Genomic DNA, 12,424 nt, shown 5'->3' with positions numbered 1-12,424 from the left:
CCGTGCCATCGGCAGGTCTATGGTAGCTGTGGTGGCTGCGGAGAGGCACCTGTGGCTGACCCTGTCCAGCATCAAAGAAAAGGACAGGGTCTTCCACATGGACGCCCCGCTCGTGCCTTCGGGTCTGTTCATTGGCGCTGTCGATACAATCGTCGACAGACACCAGGAGGCGCGACGACAAGCAGCGGCGTTTCAGCGGTTCCTCCCTCGCCTTGCTCCAGCTCAGGGGGCTGCTGATGTTCAGCAGCCCTCACCGCAATCTAGCTCCTCATACAGGAAGGCCCAAAAGCAGAGCGTCGCCTCTCATGCTCCCCCCAGTGGTAAGGACTGAGGGCCACGTCGACGCTCTAGTAGTCTTCTAAGCCCAAGACTGACCTGAGGGTGGTCTTGCAGGCTAAGAAGAGTTTGGCCAAAAAGCCCTGACCATTATGGAGGGCCGATGGGGACAGTCCCCTCTGGGGAAGAGCGGTTAACACCTCATAATATGGTGCCCATATCTCCTCAGTGTCCCCAGGGGATCGCTTTGCCAACCCTGCCACCTCTGGTGCTTCAGGGCGCAGCGGTCCCCAGCGAGCATACCTCTCAGTCACCGCCCGACATCTGCTAACTGGGTGTGTTCCTGCCGGTCTGCTGCTTCAGGACCCCGAGTTAACTGTTCCTCTAACACCAGAGGTCAGCCTCGAGAGGCTGATTCCCTTAGTAGACTTTCTGGCAGCGTGGAAACTTCTGCCGAATGTCTCTCATTGGGTCCTGCAGACTGTAGAAAAGGGCTACCCTATTCAGTTCGGTGCCCCTCCTACGCGCTTCAGCTAAGTTTTTCCCACACTTGTGGGTCACGAGCAGGCTCTGGTTAAGGAACAAGAAGTAAACACCCTCCTGAGGAAGGAGGCCATCGAGGTGGTCCCTCCTCTCGAGCGAGATGCCGGGTTCTACAGCCGGTACTTCATTGTTCCCAAGAAGGATGGGGGCCTCAGGCCAATCTTAGATCTACGCTTGCTGAACCGTACAGTCATGCGCCTCAAGTTCAGTATGCTTACGGTCAAGCAGGTTGTGTCTCAAATCAGGTCCGAGGACTGGTTTGTGACAATAGATCTGAAGGACGAATATTTTCACAAATCCATCCTTCCCGAACACAGGAAGTTCTTGAGGTTTGCTTTCAGGGGTGAAGCATACCAATATCGGGTTCTTCCTTTCGGCCTTGCACTCTCACCCCGCACTTTCACGAAGTGTGTGGATGCAGCTCTGGCTCCTCTGAGACTCCAGGGCATCCGCATACTCAACTACATCGACGACTGGCTGATTTTGGCCCAGTCCGATCAGATGGCGGTTCAACATTGAGATGTTGTTCTGTCACACATGAAAGTGCTGGGGTTAAGACTAAACGCCAAGAAGAGTGTGATTTCTCCATTACAGAGAACCACTTATCTAGGCGTGGTGTGGGATTCCTCCACGATGCAGGCACGTTTTTCTCCTGCTCGTGTCGAGTCAATCCTCACAGAAGTCGCGAAAGTCATAGAAGGCCGGTCACTCACTGTAAAGCGGTTCCAAAACCAAGGGGTTCTCCCCGAGGGGAAACCGGCTTTGCATGATCAAGGTCACATGGCTATGCTTTCGTGCCTTAGACATGTGGAGGAAACCTTGGTTTCTGAATCAGGGCCCGGTGTTGGGAGCTCCTTGCCGCCGTGTCACGTTTGCGATGGATGCATCCCTCACTGGCTGGGGAGCGGTCATGAGTGGCCGCTCGGCCCGTGGTCTGTGGAGGGGCCATCATCTCACTTCGCACATCAATTGCCTGGAGATGTTGGCCGTGTTTCAGGCTCTGTTACACTTTCTCCCAGACCTAAGAGATCACCATGTGTTGGTGCACACTGACAACACAGCGGTGGTCTCTTACATCAACCACCAAGGAGGTCTGCGTTTGCGCCCCTTGTACAAGCGGTCGCACCAGATACTGTAGAAAATACTTTTTCTAAATGCTTTTAAATTTGTGTTTTGGTTGTTCTGTGCTTATGAGAAGACAGAAATGTTCTATGCTTATGAAAAGACAAAGTGTACACTATGTAACAGAATCTGTTTAGTAAAATGTGTGTGTGTAGTTGCGAACTCTCTACATTTATGACATTTCTGAGAAACCTTTGTTTACAGGCACGTAGGAGAAAAGAAGCCCTGCAAAAGTAGTAGCAATTTGAAGGTCACTTTAGACTAGACTTTTGATCACTCTAAGAAGAAGAATGGGATGGGGCTGTATTTTCTTTTCTGTGCAGGAGTGGTTGGGGACAACAGGCCCTGATTGGAGGAGAAAGCTGAAAGATATCAGGAGGAGAGACCTGCAGATCAAGAATATAAATACTTGCATTTAGTTTTGTGAGACATTCCTGGACTGCCCAGAATGTCAGATTTGATATTGGCTGTTCTGAAATCCTGAGCTCAGAAGAAGCTGATCTGATTCTACATTAAACTTTGCATTATTTTTACTTACTTTAACTGTTGTAAGCGTCTGTTCATTGGCGAATCCAAGAGCACGGGGAGGAAAAGGCATTTTCCTTCAATACTTGTGTGGTCCCCGGGGAAACTCATCTCGCTGAGAGCAGTTCAGATCCCTGGGCATCTCAATGTGGGAGCAGACGTCCTTTCGAGGCAGGGGCCGAGGCCCGGTGAATGGATGCTTCACCCCTTAGTGGTGAAGCAGATCTGGAGAATCTTTGGCCAGGCTCAGGTGGACCTCTTCGCAACTCACAAGAATGCGCAATGTCCCCTCTGGTTCTCTCTGAGTCATCCAGCTCCCTTGGGGCTGGATGCCATGGTACAGACATGGCCGAGGCTACATCTGTACGCTTTTTCCCCGATCGCTCTGTCCCGGGAGTTCTGGCGAGAGTGCGCCGGGACGGGGTTCGACTTCTTTTAGTTGCCCCGTACTGGCCGGGTCGAGTTTGGTTCTCAGACCTGATTTTCCTCCTAGACGGCTCCCTCTGGGGGATTCCTGTCAGGACGGATCTCCTCTCACAGGCGGGAGGCGACATCATTCACCCCCGCCCGGAGCTATGGAAACTATGGGTTTGGACCCTGAGGGGGCACAACTTGTAGCTTCCGGTCTCCCAACTGAGGTTGTTGAGACCATCCTCCAGTCCAGAGCTCCCTCCATGAGGAAACTGTATGCCCTGAACTGGAGACTCTTCACTTCATGGTGCGGAGACCGCCAGTTTGACCCAGTTAACTGCCCAGTTGGTACAGTACTGGAGTTCTTACAGGGCCGTCTCTCCACCTGGTTGACCCACTCCACCTTGAAGGTCTACGTGGCAGCCATTTCTGCTTACCACGCCGCTCTTGGTGGCTCCTCAGTGGGCAGAAACCCCCTGGTTACACATTTCCTCCGCGGTGCACTGAGGTTGAGGCCTAATATTCGCTAGGTTCTATGGCCTAGATCTCCGAGCCTCTCCTGGCTCCTTCGTTCTCTCGCCCTAATTGGCAGGGACACTTCTCCAGTATGGCGGCGTGGGCATTCTCGTTCCCAAAGCGTTTCGACGCAGCTCGAAGTTACCTGGAAGGGAACGTCTCAGGTTACGTATGTAACCCTAGTTCCCTGAAGGGAATGAGACGCTGCGTCTCGAGGCTATACTTCCGGCATTCCCTGCAGCGCTTGCTACTTCCAGAAGCTGATGCTGTTCTATCCGCACTTGCTTTTAAGCTTCCTGGTCGGTGACATCATCACGCCGGTGACGTCCCACGATTCCATTGGACTGATTGCACACATGATTCAGAGCGTGGTCACGCTGGAGGCGTTCCCAAAGCATTTTGACGCAGCGTCTCGTTCCCTTCAGGGAACTAGGGTTACATACATAACCTGAGACGTTTTTTTCTACTTATTAGAAATGGAGTCTACATACCCTGTTGAAATGTATTAATGTCCCATATCTCAAAAATGCTACAGTAAAATGGTTTCATATGAGGTGTGCATTTAGTATGGGACGTCCTGAATAAGAACTGATTATTGTTTTTTTCTACTTATTAGAAATGGGGTCAATAAACCCCTCTAAAGTGTAATAATGTCCCATATCTCAAAAATGCTACAGTAAAATGGTTTCATATGAGGTGTGCATATAGTATGGGACGTCCTGAATAAGAACTTATCATTGTTTTTTTCTACTTATTAGAAATGGTTTTTTTATACCCCTCTAAAGTGTAATAATGTCCCATATCTAAAAAATGCTACAGTAAAATGGTTTCATATGATGTGTGCATATAGTATGGGACGTCCTGAATGAGAACTGATCATTGTTTTTTTCTACTTATTAGAAATGGGTTTTTTATACCCCTCTAAAGTGTAATAATGACCCATATCTCAAAAATGCTACAGTAAATTGGTTTCATATGAGGTGTGCATATAGTATGGGACGTCCTGAATGAGAACTGATCATTGTTTTTTTCTACTTATTAGAAATGGGGTCAATATACCCCTCTAAAGTGTAATAATGACCCATATCTCAAAAATGCTACAGTAAAATGGTTTCATATGAGGTGTGCATATAGTATGGGACGTCCTGAATGAGAACTGATCATTGTTTTTTTCTACTTATTAGAAATGGGTTTTTTATACCCCTCTAAAGTGTAATAATGACCCATATCTCAAAAATGCTACAGTAAAATTGTTTCATATGAGGTGTGCATATAATATGGGACATCCTGAATAAGAACTGATCATTGTTTTTTTCTACTTATTAGAAATGGGGTCAATATACCCCTCTAAAGTGTAATAATGACCCATATCTCAAAAATGCTACAGTAAAATGGTTTCATATGAGGTGTGCATATAATATGGGACGTCCTGAATAAGAACTGATCTTTGTTTTTTTCTACTTATTAGAAATGGGGTCAATAAACCCCTCTAAAGTGTAATAATGACCCATATCTCAAAAATGCTACAGTAAAATGGTTTCATATGAGGTGTGCATTTAGTATGGGACGTCCTGAATAAGAACTGATTATTGTTTTTTTCTACTTATTAGAAATGGGGTCAATAAACCCCTCTAAAGTGTAATAATGTCCCATATCTCAAAAATGCTACAGTAAAATGGTTTCATATGAGGTGTGCATATAGTATGGGACGTTCTGAATAAGAACTGATCATTGTTTTTTTCTACTTATTAGAAATGGGGTCAATAAACCCCTCTAAAGTGTAATAATGACCCATATCTCAAAAATGCTACAGTAAAATGGTTTCATATGAGGTGTGCATTTAGTATGGGACGTCCTGAATAAGAACTGATTATTGTTTTTTTCTACTTATTAGAAATGGGGTCAATAAACCCCTCTAAAGTGTAATAATGTCCCATATCTGTCACGGTGAGAAGGAAGGGTCTGGGTCCAAGTGCAGGAAGAGGGTTTAATTAAACAAACAAAATAAACATAAACCAAAAAGGCCAACACGGCACAAAACTAAACATAAGAACTTAAACACAAAATAAACAAGATCTAGAACATAACTTGAGTCCGGGAATTCCGGAGCATGAAAAACAAACATGACACGAGACAATGCAGACATGAATGCAGAGTGAGTGGAGATGATACTTATAGTCCTGATAGTAATTGTGAACAGGTGTGGGTGATCAGTGCTAATGACAAAACAGACGTGAAGAATCAGAGGAGTGAGTGCAAACAGCGACCTCAGGTGGCTGAGGGAAAACCCACAGCCCCGATCATGACAGTACCCCCTCTCTAGGGAACGGCTTCCAGACGTTCCCAAAACCAAAATTCTGGAGGGAGGAGGAACGGTGGAAGGTGCATCAGGGGGAGGGATGGCGGGCCAGGCCCATGCAGCGGAGTCACGTGAGCGGACCTCACCGCCAGAGGAACGCGAGCTGGCCTCGCCGCCAGCAGAACATCAGCGGACGCTGCCGCCTGAGGAACGTGAGCTGGCCTCGCTGCCAGAGGAACGTCAGCGGACGCCGCTAGAGGAACGTGAGCTGGCCTCGTCGTCTGAGGAACGTGTGCTGGCCTCGCCGCCTGAGGAACGTGAGCTGGCCTCGCCGCCAGAGGAACGTGAGCTGGCCTCGTCGTCTGAGGAACGTGTGCTGGCCTCGCCGCCTGAGGAACGTGAGCTGGCCTCGCCGCCAGAGGAACGTGAGCTGGCCTCGCCGCCAGAGGAACGTGAGCTGGCCTCGCCGCCAGAGGAACGTGAGCTGGCCTCGCCGCCAGAGGAACGTGAGCTGGCCTCGCCGCCAGAGGAACGTGAGCTGGCCTCGCCGCCAGAGGAACGTGAGCTGACGCCGCCGCCAGAGGAACGTCAGCTGACGCCGCCGCCAGAGGAACGTCAGCGGTCACCGCCGCGGCCGGAACAGAGAGAGCGGTCAACGCCGCGTCAGGAGCAGAGAGAGCAGTCACCGCCGCGTCCGGAGCGGTCACCGCCGCGTCCGGAACAGAGAGCGCGGTCACAGCCGCGTCCGGAACAGAGAGAGCGGTCACCGCCGCGTCCGGAACAGAGAGAGCGGTCACCGCCGCGTCCGGAACAGAGAGCGCGGTCACCGCCGTGTCCGGAACAGAGAGCGCGGTCACCGCCGTGTCCGGAACAGAGAGCGCGGTCACAGCCGCGTCCGGAACAGAGAGAGCGGTCACCGCCGCGTCAGGAACAGGACGCGCAGCCATCTCAGCGTCAGAGACAGGGATGGCGGTTGTCGCCACATCCCCGCGAAAGAGCGTCTCCGCCCCCGCCGCAAAGCAGGGACCCTTCCGTGCAGCCTCGGCGCTGCGGGTGTCCAGTGCCGCCAAGCAGGCATAAATGAACTCAAACCGCTTGGCCGACGCCGCCTCGAAAGACATCCCGGCAGTGTCAGGAACAGAGCAGATGGTCACCGCCCCCAAACGTGCGTCCGCCGCCTCTTCAAAAAAATTCCTCCCCGCTGGACCCATCAGTGATGTCTGCATTCTGTCACGGTGAGAAGGAAGGGTCTGGGTCCAAGTGCAGGAAGAGGGTTTAATTAAACAAACAAAATAAACATAAACCAAAAAGGCCAACACGGCACAAAACTAAACATAAGAACTTAAACACAAAATAAACAAGATCTAGAACATAACTTGAGTCCGGGAATTCCGGAGCATGAAAAACAAACATGACACGAGACAATGCAGACATGAATGCAGAGTGAGTGGAGATGATACTTATAGTCCTGATAGTAATTGTGAACAGGTGTGGGTGATCAGTGCTAATGACAAAACAGACGTGAAGAATCAGAGGAGTGAGTGCAAACAGCGACCTCAGGTGGCTGAGGGAAAACCCACAGCCCCGATCATGACAATATCTCAAAAATGCTACAGTAAAATGGTTTCATATGAGGTGTGCATATAGTATGGGACGTCCTGAATAAGAACTTATCATTGTTTTTTTCTACTTATTAGAAATGGTTTTTTTATACCCCTCTAAAGTGTAATAATGTCCCATATCTAAAAAATGCTACAGTAAAATGGTTTCATATGATGTGTGCATATAGTATGGGACGTACTGAATGAGAACTGATCATTGTTTTTTTCTACTTATTAGAAATGGGTTTTTTATACCCCTCTAAAGTGTAATAATGACCCATATCTCAAAAATGCTACAGTAAATTGGTTTCATATGAGGTGTGCATATAGTATGGGACGTCCTGAATGAGAACTGATCATTGTTTTTTTCTACTTATTAGAAATGGGTTTTTTATACCCCTCTAAAGTGTAATAATGACCCATATCTCAAAAATGCTACAGTAAAATGGTTTCATATGAGGTGTGCATATAGTATGGGACGTCCTGAATGAGAACTTATCATTGTTTTTTTCTACTTATTAGAAATGGTTTTTTTATACCCCTCTAAAGTGTAATAATGTCCCATATCTAAAAAATGCTACAGTAAAATGGTTTCATATGATGTGTGCATATAGTATGGGACGTACTGAATGAGAACTGATCATTGTTTTTTTCTACTTATTAGAAATGGGTTTTTTATACCCCTCTAAAGTGTAATAATGACCCATATCTCAAAAATGCTACAGTAAATTGGTTTCATATGAGGTGTGCATATAGTATGGGACGTCCTGAATGAGAACTGATCATTGTTTTTTTCTACTTATTAGAAATGGGTTTTTTATACCCCTCTAAAGTGTAATAATGACCCATATCTCAAAAATGCTACAGTAAAATGGTTTCATATGAGGTGTGCATATAGTATGGGACGTCCTGAATGAGAACTGATCATTGTTTTTTTCTACTTATTAGAAATGGGTTTTTTATACCCCTCTAAAGTGTAATAATGACCCATATCTCAAAAATGCTACAGTAAAATTGTTTCATATGAGGTGTGCATATAATATGGGACATCCTGAATAAGAACTGATCATTGTTTTTTTCTACTTATTAGAAATGGGGTCAATATACCCCTCTAAAGTGTAATAATGACCCATATCTCAAAAATGCTACAGTAAAATGGTTTCATATGAGGTGTGCATATAATATGGGACGTCCTGAATAAGAACTGATCTTTGTTTTTTTCTACTTATTAGAAATGGGGTCAATAAACCCCTCTAAAGTGTAATAATGACCCATATCTCAAAAATGCTACAGTAAAATGGTTTCATATGAGGTGTGCATATAGTATGGGACGTCCTGAATAAGAACTGATCTTTGTTTTTTTCTACTTATTAGAAATGGGTTTTTTATACCCCTCTAAAGTGTAATAATGACCCATATCTCAAAAATGCTACAGTAAAATTGTTTCATATGAGGTGTGCATATAATATGGGACATCCTGAATAAGAACTGATCATTGTTTTTTTCTACTTATTAGAAATGGGGTCAATATACCCCTCTAAAGTGTAATAATGACCCATATCTCAAAAATGCTACAGTAAAATGGTTTCATATGAGGTGTGCATATAATATGGGACGTCCTGAATAAGAACTGATCTTTGTTTTTTTCTACTTATTAGAAATGGGGTCAATAAACCCCTCTAAAGTGTAATAATGACCCATATCTCAAAAATGCTACAGTAAAATGGTTCCATATGAGGTGTGCATATAACATGGGACGTCCTGAATGAGAACTGATCATTGTTTTTTTCTACTGATTAGAAATGGGTTTTTTATACCCCTCTAAAGTGTAATAATGACCCATATCTCAAAAATGCTACAGTAAATTGGTTTCATATGAGGTGTGCATATAGTATGGGACGTCCTGAATGAGAACTGATCATTGTTTTTTTCTACTTATTAGAAATGGGGTCAATATACCCCTCTAAAGTGTAATAATGACCCATATCTCAAAAATGCTACAGTAAAATGGTTTCATATGAGGTGTGCATATAGTATGGGACGTCCTGAATGAGAACTGATCATTGTTTTTTTCTACTTATTAGAAATGGGTTTCTTATACCCCTCTAAAGTGTAATAATGACCCATATCTCAAAAATGGTACAGTAAAATGGTTTCATATGAGGTGTGCATATAGTATGGGACGTCCTGAATGAGAACTGATCATTGTTTTTTTCTACTTATTAGAAATGGGTTTTTTATACCCCTCTAAAGTGTGATAATGGGCCATATCTCAAAAATGCTACAGTAAATTGGTTTCATATGAGGTGTGCATATAGTATGGGACGTCCTGAATGAGAACTGATCATTGTTTTTTTCTACTTATTAGAAATGGTTTTTTTATACCCCTCTAAAGTGTGATAATGGGCCATATCTCAAAAATGGTACAGTAAATTGGTTTCATATGAGGTGTGCATATAGTATGGGACGTCCTGAATGAGAACTGATCATTGTTTTTTTCTACTTATTAGAAATGGGTTTTTTATACCCCTCTAAAGTGTGATAATGGGCCATATCTCAAAAATGCTACAGTAAAATGGTTTCATATGAGGTGTGCATATAGTATGGGACGTCCTGAATAAGAACTGATCATTGTTTTTTTCTACTTATTAGAAATGGGGTCAATATACCCATCTAAAGTGTAATAATGTCCTATATCTCAAAAATGCTACAGTAAAATGGTTTCATATGAGGTGTGCATATAGTATGGGACGTCCTGAATAAGAACTGATCATTGTTTTTTTCTACTTATTAGAAATGGTTTTTTTTATACCCCTCTAAAGTGTAATAATGACCCATATCTCAAAAATGCTACAGTAAATTGGTTTCATATGAGGTGTGCATATAGTATGGGACGTCCTGAATGAGAACTGATCATTGTTTTTTTCTACTTATTAGAAATGGGTTTTTTATACCCCTCTAAAGTGTAATAATGACCCATATCTCAAAAATGCTACAGTAAAATGGTTTCATATGAGGTGTGCATATAGTATGGGACGTCCTGAATGAGAACTGATCATTGTTTTTTTCTACTTATTAGAAATGGGGTCAATATACCCCTCTAAAGTGTAATAATGACCCATATCTAAAAAATGCTACAGTAAAATGGTATCATATGATGTGTGCATATAGTATGGGACGTCCTGAATAAGAACTGATCATTGTTTTTTTCTACTTATTAGAAATGGGGTCAATATACCCCTCTAAAGTGTAATAATGGGCCATATCTCAAAAATGCTACAGTAAATTGGTTTCATATGAGGTGTGCATATAGTATGGGACGTCCTGAATGAGAACTGATCATTGTTTTTTACTACTTATTAGAAATGGAGTCAATAAACCCCTCTAAAGTGTAATAATGAACCATATCTCAAAAATGGTACAATAAAATGGTTTCATATGAGGTGTGCATATAGTATGGGACGTCCTGAATAAGAACTGATCATTGTTTTTTTCTACTTATTAGAAATGGGGTCAATATACCCCTCTAAAGTGTGATAATGTCCTATATCTCAAAGCGCTCTCAAGCGCGTTCTCTCTGGGCTGTTTCTGAAACTACCGTAATGACTTTAATATGCGCGCACATAGAACATCAATCGCGGCTGGCTTGACCGTGTTTTTCTGAACCGCGGCTGGCTTTACCGCAGTGAATGTGAATGATGCTTTCTTAGTAGAGACCAATAATAAACAGCCTATAAGGTGCCAAAATCCTATTATAATCGCATTATGAAGGTGAAAATGTGCCTCTTACTACATTTTTGCAAAACTTACCTAGTACAATATACATTACCAGGGAAAGTATGGGTGCTGAGGGTGCTGCAGCACCCCCTTGTCAGGGCTCGGGTTTGATCGACTTCTTTTCTCTGCTGCACTAGCTTTGTTTTTGTTTTTGTTTTTGTTTTTGTCTGCACGTGCTGACAGCGCTCAGCATGATTGTGTTTCGCAATCAGTGCGGTCGTGCACGTTCTCGCAGCTGTGTGTCAGTTTCTTATTAATTATTTTCTTATTTAAATGTCTTGTTTTCACGTCTTTCTTTGCCAGTGTGTTTTGTTATTCAAGCTTCACTTGCACGTTTTGCTTTGTTCTCTTAGTTGTGTTGTTGTTGTTGTTTTGTTTTTTGTTTTCATTTATTTAGTTAATTCTGTCGCTGCCTGGATTATACAGACATTTACTGGCCAGCTGCTTGCCCTCCTCTCGTTCTGAACTGCGATTGATGTTTGGTTCTCCATCCTGTTCTGCCTGCCTGCATGGACTGTATACGATGATGGACAGTACATGATGATTGACTCTCGTCTGTTCCTGACCATAGTGTGCTACTTTCAGTGGTGCAACCGCTCATCTGCTGTTTGATCTCCGTCTGACGGAATGTGTTGCGGCTTGGAATGTGCCGCTCGGATCGCACTCTCGCCTGCTGATCCCGGCTTGATTATTCATAGTCCTCTCATCGCCCTGGTGACCTGCGGCTGGCGGCTCGCCTTCAGTTTATATTTTATAATAAATATTGTTGAAGCATCTAACTGCATTTGGGTCCTTTTCTATAGAAACCCGTGACACCCCGGTCTGGCTACGAGCTAAAAAAGTGGGGGTGCGGTGTTAAAAATAAATACATTTAAATTTTGTAACAAAAAAATAAAACTTATTTTATAAATTTGAATGTTCCTTAAAATTAATTGGATGTTTTTCGCATCACCCAGGCTACAACAATGATCTCTTCCATTTTCTGATACAACCGGACGTATCAATAAGCTCTTTGTCAACACGCCATAGTACATTTTGATGTTTTCATCATACAAATATATGAATGGCTATTTGATGTGATAAACTTAAGCCGGGTACACACTGTGCGATCTGGGATCTCAATTGTTATTATTAGTGTACGACAGTCAAGACATGTTAAAAATGGCCAGTTGCCAGAATTTCGTCATTTGATTGTAACAGCCATTAATCAATTGTCAGTGAGCATGTTAAACTAACGATCAAAGACTACATATTTTAGCCCAGGATTGTAGGAATCTTTTAGGATATTCAAAAATGGTTTCAGATGGCCAAATCGTGGCCAAAATCACACAGTGTGAGCCTGGCTTTAGTCGGT

This window comes from Garra rufa, chromosome 24 (genome assembly GCF_049309525.1).
Source record: "Garra rufa chromosome 24, GarRuf1.0, whole genome shotgun sequence".
In the NCBI taxonomy this organism is placed as follows: Eukaryota; Metazoa; Chordata; class Actinopteri; order Cypriniformes; family Cyprinidae; genus Garra; species Garra rufa.
The sequence above is the reverse complement of the archived record's forward strand: the minus strand, read 5'-3'. Positions refer to the sequence as shown.